Genomic DNA, 8,635 nt, shown 5'->3' with positions numbered 1-8,635 from the left:
TGACACAATCCAAAATTTTTGAAAACTTTTACAGAGAGAATCTATTGATGAAACTTTTATGCTAAAAGCTCAATACAAAATTTGACAAAAGAATGTATTTTCAAGGAGAAACAAATTTCAGGTCAAACGAATGTGTTTTCAGGGAGAAACAAATAAAACAGTTTGACACACAACAAGGTGTTAGGTCACCAAAATTGAACCATTTTTTTAGCGCTGAAAATAATGATTCAAAACTTAATTTCACATTTTCTAGAATGAATTTGATGCTAAAATTTTAATCACAAAAACAAAACACATTAATCAAGGTGTGGTAAAAATTTCAGAACAAAAAAGCAAAGGAATAAGGCGCAGTAAACTCCAGACCAAGAGAAAACTACATTGGAAAGTTGTTTTTGATGCACACTGAATGTTTTAGCTTTTATGGTTTATAATTTTTTTTATTTTGTATTTGGACGTGCTTTTTTAACTGAATTATATCAAAATATCAAAGCTCTCATATAACGTTAGACATTACACGCAAAGATTTAAATGAAATTGACATTACAAGAAAAAATGATTTTAATGGGGATTTATTTTTATATTATTCAGGGTTAAAACCTCTATTAAGTCATTTACCCAGGGTTGTAGTTTCCCCCGCTAAACCATCCTGCGAATGTGTTCCTCAGGATTTTTTTTAACCTCAAGAAAAGCCCTTAAGAACCCCTGTTAAATACCATGGGTTTAAGAACCTCCGTAAAATACCATGGGTTTCAAAACCTCCCTTAAATAACATGGGTTTAAAAGCCTTTGTAAAATACAATGGGTTTAAGAACCTCAGTAAACTCTAAACCCTAACAGGGAATCACAATTTAGCCACACTTATTCCTATTATATCTAAGGAGAAGAAACACTAAATAAGGAACTATTTTCTTCTTACTCCAATATTTCTTTTTCCATCAGCTTACTGCCCCAACTTGGCTCACAAGCCAATGTTACCTAACTCGACAATAACTGATGTTTATCATTGTTTTATATATCTTAAATAATTGCATTATCTATCAAATGTGGGCTTCAAAGCCATGTGTGTTTAACTAAAGATTGCAAGAACATATTGTGAGGAGAATTTAACTTTGTCACTTTTCACTAATTATTATATGTATTTTAAAATAAAAGCCTTAATTCAAAATATTTCAAAATTATAGGAATTAAATATTAACAATTGTAACTAAAACTAAAATTTCGCATAAAATATACATACATCAAAAGTTAAAACAAAATAAATCAAGTTTTTTGAACTATGAGCTCATAACAAACAAAAAAAACTTGGAACTATATAAACCAACTACCATCAATCATAAAAGAATATGCAAAATACTGTTGAAATACTTATTATCCAAGATTAATTGTTGATATAGTTATTATCCAAGGTTATTTTGATGAGTTTTTAAGATAAATTTTTGAAACTTTAGAAAACTTATTTGTAAGGTAAAGTTACACTTTCAAAATTTTAGAGAATTTAGTTATAAAATATACAAAAATATATTAAAACTATGTAGTTTTAATTATTTATTTACATATAGATTTTATTTTATTTATTTATTGAAGTTTGGAAAATCTGGAGTCTTTTATTGAGGTTCTACAATAAATCTTTGGAATTTAACAAAGGTTAAAAAAATCTCCATTATTTTACTAAGGTTTTAGAATAAACCTTTGGAATTTAACGAAGGTTAAAAAAATCTCTGTTATTTTGCTGAGGTTTTAGAATAAACTTTTGGAATTTAACTTATGTTTAAAAAACCTATGTTACTTTGCCGAGGTTTTAAAATAAACCTTTGAAATTTAACGAAGGTTAAAACAATCTCCGTTGTTTTGCTTAGGTTTTTTAATAACCTTTGGAACTTAACGAAAGTTAAGAAAACCTCCATTAATTAAATCAATTCCTAAGGTTATATCAACCTCCGCTACATAATCTTCGTTAAAACTTTTTTTCTTGTCGTTTGAACATCTAATTGCACACTTTGATCAATTAAAAGTAAGAATTAAGCAAAAAAAAAACAACAGATTTACACAATAAATAGCAAAGAACAATTAACAAAGACAACAAAGCAATGAGGTGGCACAGTAGAAGGATTATGGAATTGTTTATATGGAAGATTAAATGGTGAAACAACACCTAAAGCTGAAAATTAACCATTTAAAGTGAAGGAAAGCGTAAAGAACATGAAGAACAACAACAATAAATGGTGCAAACTGAAAAATAAAAAGTGGATTTGATGCTTAAACGGTGGAAACTCAAATAAATGGTAGAATTTTAGAACAATGGGAGAAAAACCCTAAAACATTGAAGAATAACACAAGAACACAAGCTGAAACAGAAAAAAAAATGAGTTTTTTTTATCTGGATTATGAGTTCCTTAGAACTTTCTTACTCTTATCCACATGATGCAATGCGTTCTTGTGTTTGGAAGGATATTGTTGGCAATGGAAGAGACTAAAGAGAGTTGCACCGAAATGGCTTTGAATTATTTTTATCCTACTCTAGAAATGGCTTAGAAATACAAGGCATAAAGAAAAGATTATTCTACTTTTTTACAATTTGTACACGCCAAGAACAGAGATTTATTTGGTATATTTCTCCGGTTCATCTTCTTCTCTTAGCAAAAGTGTATGGCTTAATAAGTGAGGATGGTCCTCCATCAAGAATGGAGGTCTATTTTAGGCTCTGTAGAATGAGGATGATTAATAGGCTTATGATGATGTTTAGGGGGTGGTTGATTAGTATAACAGGGATTACTACACACCCCTTTTTATTACTACACATCCCTTGTCCTACCATGCAAAATTGAGGAATGATGAGAATGATGACTCATTGAAAAAATTTCAAAAGGTTTTCATAATTTTGTTTTTCTTTTTTTGGTTGAAATTAATCAAAGGTTCAAAGGTAAGACTATCTCCGAAGTTCACTCCCGGGAAAAAGAAGTGAGTAACTAGGACTGTTTAAATACCAAGTCTTTCCTAGTCAGATTTTACCCTAAATAGTACTTACAAATGTTCCCTCAAATAATTTCCAATTTTTTTAAAACCTACTAGTGTTTGTGTGTAATGCAAATGGAAACCCAATAAACCAAAGGAATGTCTATTATTTACTAAAGAAGAAAGAAGACTCTCCTAATACCACAAAGACTTATAAAATAATTAAAGAAATGAAACAAATAAAAGAGTAAAAGCAAAGTAAATGAAAGTGAAAACTAAACTAGACGACCTTAAGTAGGAGTGCAATTAACACCGAGAGCCAATTGAAACACTTCTAGTCTAAAACGAGTTACTATTATAGTCAGTGGAATTATCTTAGAGGAATTTTTACAAACACTTATAAGGCTTGAAAACAAATGCAAAGTAACCTAGAAACTCAAATGTTCCGTGACATGTAAGCCAATGTTAAATGTGATTAAAATCTTGAAACTTTTGGTCAATGCTTTGTGTTCTTTGTCAACCAATCGTTTAGCTCCTTCTTGGAAACTCTTTGTCAACCAATTGTTCTACATCGAATTTTGTGCTCAAATTTTAACCATAATCATCTAACACAATAAGCAATATGCTCACAAATTTTCAGTTTAAAATACGCATGGCCTGAGAGATAATTCTATTAACTCGCTCAAATTTTCCAACTAATTTTACGTTCTTGCAATGTTGATTCCAAAAATTTTTTAGATATAGTTTTGTTTAAAAATGTTAACCACAATTGCTTAACACAATAAGGAATACAGTTGCAAATATTTGAAATCAAAATATGTATTGAACTAATTGCAACAAATCAAAATCTGAGAGCAATATGGAGCTTCGCTTAAAATTCTTCAACACTCAACATCAAGGTTTTTAAGAGTTTTCATTTTTTCTACTTAAAATTTGGATGCATATTTTTAACACAAGATCAATGACATTTTGAGGCTCTCAAATATTAAATTTTAAATTATTTGATCACTTATTTAGGTCAGAATAATTTTCTAATCCAAAACAAATGCACAACATCCTAGCAGCAAGGAAGAAACCTAAAAAAGACAATGAAAATGAACAAAACATAAAGACAGAATGGACTTTTGTGATTTTGAAACTCACTAACTATCTACTACCAAGTTATGAACTCAGGTGATATAGGAGTTATAAATTTGAGGTTGAATTATTTCCAACCTGGGGGGCATGATACAACCCAACTTGACAAGCAGATGACCAACGACACAAAAGACACTTTACACCTAGGTCAGACATCTCAGAATAAAAGACAAGGCCCCACCAGCTCTCAGAGAAGCCTCAACAGAAGAAGACCCAAACATGGGCCAGGGTATCAATTATTTTTCCTTCTAGTCTTTTTAAGACAAGTTTAATTTGTAATCAATTAGGCTCACACTGGCCCAATTAGAAGAAGAATAAACTAGCTTAGGCTTCTAGGAACCTTAGTTTCTAGAAGATCACCCATGTGCTCACCTTTCACCTAGATTCTAAAAGACTTCCCCATCTGCTCACATTTGACCTAATTTCTAAAAACTTGTAGTCATTTATACCCAACCCTTCCTCTCTTCCTCTCCAAGGCACTCATATCTATAAATAAGGTGTCTCCTCTCTTGTAAATCATATTGAAATTTGAGTAAAGAAACTTTGTTAGAATGATTTTCTGAGTGTGTTCCGATTCTCTTTAAGTATTATCTTGAGCAGAGATTGCTTCAAGTGGTGACTCACCCCTCACTCATCTTGGAGCTCTCTCCCAGTGATGTGATTCAACTTCCATTCTCCACTCCATAAGCTTCTTCTTTCATTCTCTTTTCCTTTCAGTTTTGCCAAAATGTTTTTAATTTCTCTTGTTCACTCTTCTCTTTTTAATTCCACCATTTATCTTATCTTGATTTATATTTTGTGTTCATCATCATCATATATTGTGTTTTTCTTTTTGCTCTCTTGAAGAGAACCTTCACACTTACTTAACCACTTGGTTAAGTTCGTGTCCAGTAGCAATCTTCATTGAGGCTCACCATATCTTGCTAAATAAAAACTCATAAACTAACTAAAAATCTCTAAAATGGACAATCCTACAATCAACTCACATCATGTGGTATTCAGAGCATGGCTACTTCCTGCTTAAACTTTTCTGAGTTAATTTCTGCTTTAAAATTTCATCACCTTTCAATTCTGTCTTTATTTTTCCAGCACTTTAAATTCCTTGTCATTTCAATTCAACCTTTACATTCCTTGTCATTTCAATTCAACCTTTAAATTCTTTGTCATTTACAATTCCGCTTTTGAATTCCTTTGTCATTTAAATTTGCCATTTATTTTTACTTAAAGCAAATTGTTCTTAGTGTTCTATGAAGCTTTATTCACTTCAACTTATTTTAATTTTTAATTGTGAAAAATTAAAAATAAATTAGAAGTTGTTTGAGTAGTGGTTGATTTAATTCAAAACATAGAATGTGTTCATATGAATTGAATCCCCATCCATGATTATTTTCGAAAATTGAAAAGTGAATTAAAATATGCATGAAAGAAAATATGGAAAATTGAATCCATAAAAACAAAGAAGAGTTAAGTGCATTCACATTTCCAATTCAAATTGCTAAAATAGGATTCTATTTGTGTAGCAAATTTTTTCATAATTGTATAATTTTATCCTTCTTGCTTTAACAATTCCTAAAAAACATAAACTTCATAGTTAAAGTCTAAGTAAATTTCTTTGAGTCTTAAAAGTTCTTTTGTTGTTTGTCTTGTTTAAAGTTTTGTCTTCATATTGATTCAACTTTGGTTTAGCTTTCTTTATTTAATTTTTTCTTGCTTGTCTTTAAATTTTATTAAGTTGTGTGGAATCCTTTTCGAGTGAGTGATAAAAGTTTTGACCTTTTTCACTTGAAGATTTTCTCTCAAGTATGGACTTTGGGAATTTGGAACATTCCTTTTGAGTGAACTTAACCCTATTTCGTCTTTTTCTCAAAAAGCCGAGTGATACACAAGAGTGGTGAATTAATTGTTATTTCGAACAAATTGTTTGTTTTTTCTTGTACACAATTATGTCTCACTTATCATCAAGAGAATCCTCCAAGGCACTCTCTCTTCAAAGGGAAAACCTTATGGTGGAGCTTGAGGAAACCAAATGGAGCTTGGTTCAAAAAGAAGTTATGCGACAAATGATGGAAAGGCTCCAAATACTAGAAGAATCACAAGAGGGGCAAATATAGCAAAAAAGATGGGAGCCTAGAAGAGCCACAAGGCATCAAAGACATTATGGAAGCCAAGAAGAAGATGAGGAAGAATGGAGAGACCACAATTATAAAGCTAGGTATCACCATCAACAACCTAAGAACACAATCCTTTTTTGTAAAGTTACCATGTTTTAATGGGATAGTGACCCAAATTTGTATCCAGGACGAGAAGCTAAGGTATAACAATTTTTTAGTGTATACAATGTAGATGAGGACCAACGTGTAAGTTCGCTTCAGGATTGTGCCATGCAGTCGTGGTCTCTTGGAATGTTTTAAAGATTTGTATGTGCGTGGTTTGTTCCTCTTCATTATAGGAAGGAACTCTAGTTCAAGCTTCAACAGCTTCATCATGGATCTAGAATAGTGGATGAATATTTTAAATATTTAAAAGTTACTTTGACTAATATTAATATGAATGAAAGTGAAGATTGAAAGATAGCTAGATTTGTGAGTGGATTAGAGCGAGAAATTAAAAATGCTATAGAATTATATAAGTATACATCTTTGGAAAAATTGGTTCACCTAGCCATCAAGGTTGAATCACAAATTTTAAAGAAATATTCTTTCAAAATACTCATAATTATGGCCTTTACGAATCCTCTTGGATGGACAAAAATAAATTTCAAAATCAAGATTTTATTTCCAATTTCTCCAGAGCATCCACCTCACAACATCAACATTCTAAAGACAATCCTTCTCTTTGTAGACCTAAATCGCCAACCAAAACATCAAATAAAAAATGTTTTAAATGTTTAGGTTTTGGACACAGAGCTGCAAATTACCCTGAAAAAAGAATCATGTTGGTAAAAAGGGGGATAGTAGTAAGTGAACATAGTGATCAATCTTCTAGATCTAACTCCCCTACCCCTAGTAAAGATGAATGTTAGATACCCTGTGAAGGTGGCTTATTGGTGGTAAGGTGAATGTTGGGAACAATTCAAAAACCTTTTGATGAAACCCAACGAGAAAATATTTTTCACACCCGCTACCTTATCAACAACAAGTTATGTTTCATGATCATAGATTGGGGTAGTTGTGGAAATGTGGCATCTACAAGAGTAGTGGAGAAACTTGGATTACCCACTATCTCTCATACAAAGCCCTATAAAATAAAATGGCTTAGTGAAGAGGGTGAAATAATGGTTAATAAACAAGTCCTCATAACATTTTCCTTTGGAAAATATAACGATGAAGTTTTATGTGATGTTGTGTCAATGGAAGCCACACATGTGCTTTTGAGAAGGCCTTGGCAATATGATAGAAAGATTTACATAATGGCCATACCAATAAAATTTCTTTCAACTTCCAAGGGAACAATATTATATTGAAACCTCTCTCTCCAAAAGTAGTTGATGAGGATCAAATAAAAATGAAAACAAAAAAACAAAATAAAAAAGGTTAAGAAAATAACAAACTCAAAACGGGTCTTATCACCTCACCTCCCGTAGTAAAAACGGTAATGTTAACCCTTCCAAAAATAAATACTACCTATCCTTCTAGGTATTCTCCTTCTTTATATTTTTCATCTACTAATTATTCTAAATACTTGACATATTTGTTACAGAAATTTAGGGATGATTTTCAAACTCCTTCTAAAGGTTTCCACCATCTAAGAGGACCTTCACAACAAATTTACTTTATACCAAAAAAATATCTACAAACATGGCCTGTATATAGAACTAATCCACCTAAACTTCCAAAGCTCAATGAACATAATTTTGTTTCACTTCACACCTCTAGAAATGCTTCTATTTTTCCTTTGAACAAACTAACTATGTTATTTACAGGAGTTCGAAATTCAGGGTTGAATTCTTTCCAACCTGGGGGGCATGATACAACCCAACTTGACAAGCAGATGACCAATGACATAAAAGACACTTCACACCTAGGTCAATCGTCTCAGAATAAAAGACAAGGCCTCACTAGCTCTCAAAGAAGCCTCAGAAGAAGAAGACCCAAAGACGGGCTATAATATCAATTATTTTTCCTTCTAGTCTTTTTAAGACAAGTTTAATTTGTAAGCAATTGGGCGTGATTCAACCCTCACTCATCTTGGAGCGCTCTCCCCCAAGTGGCGTGATTCAATTCCCATTCTCCACTCCATAATCTTTTTCTTTCCTTTTCTTTTCATTTTAATTCCGACAATTTTTCTTCATTTCTCTTATTCACTCTTCTCTTTTTAATTTCTCCATATATTTTATCTTGCCTTATATTCCGTGCTCAGCATCATCATCATCATATATTGTGTTCTTCTTTTTTTCTCTCGTGAAGAGAACCTTCACACTGACTTAACTAGTTGGTTAAGTTCATGTCTAGTGGCAATCTTCATTGAGTCTCACCATATCTTGCTAGATCAAAACTCATCAACCAACTAAAAATCCCTCAAATGGAAATCCTAAAATCAACTAACA

Source organism: Phaseolus vulgaris, chromosome 8, assembly GCF_051622355.1.
Source record: "Phaseolus vulgaris cultivar YP4 chromosome 8, ASM5162235v1, whole genome shotgun sequence".
NCBI classification, from domain to species: Eukaryota; Viridiplantae; Streptophyta; class Magnoliopsida; order Fabales; family Fabaceae; genus Phaseolus; species Phaseolus vulgaris.
This window is presented reverse-complemented; position numbering follows the sequence as displayed.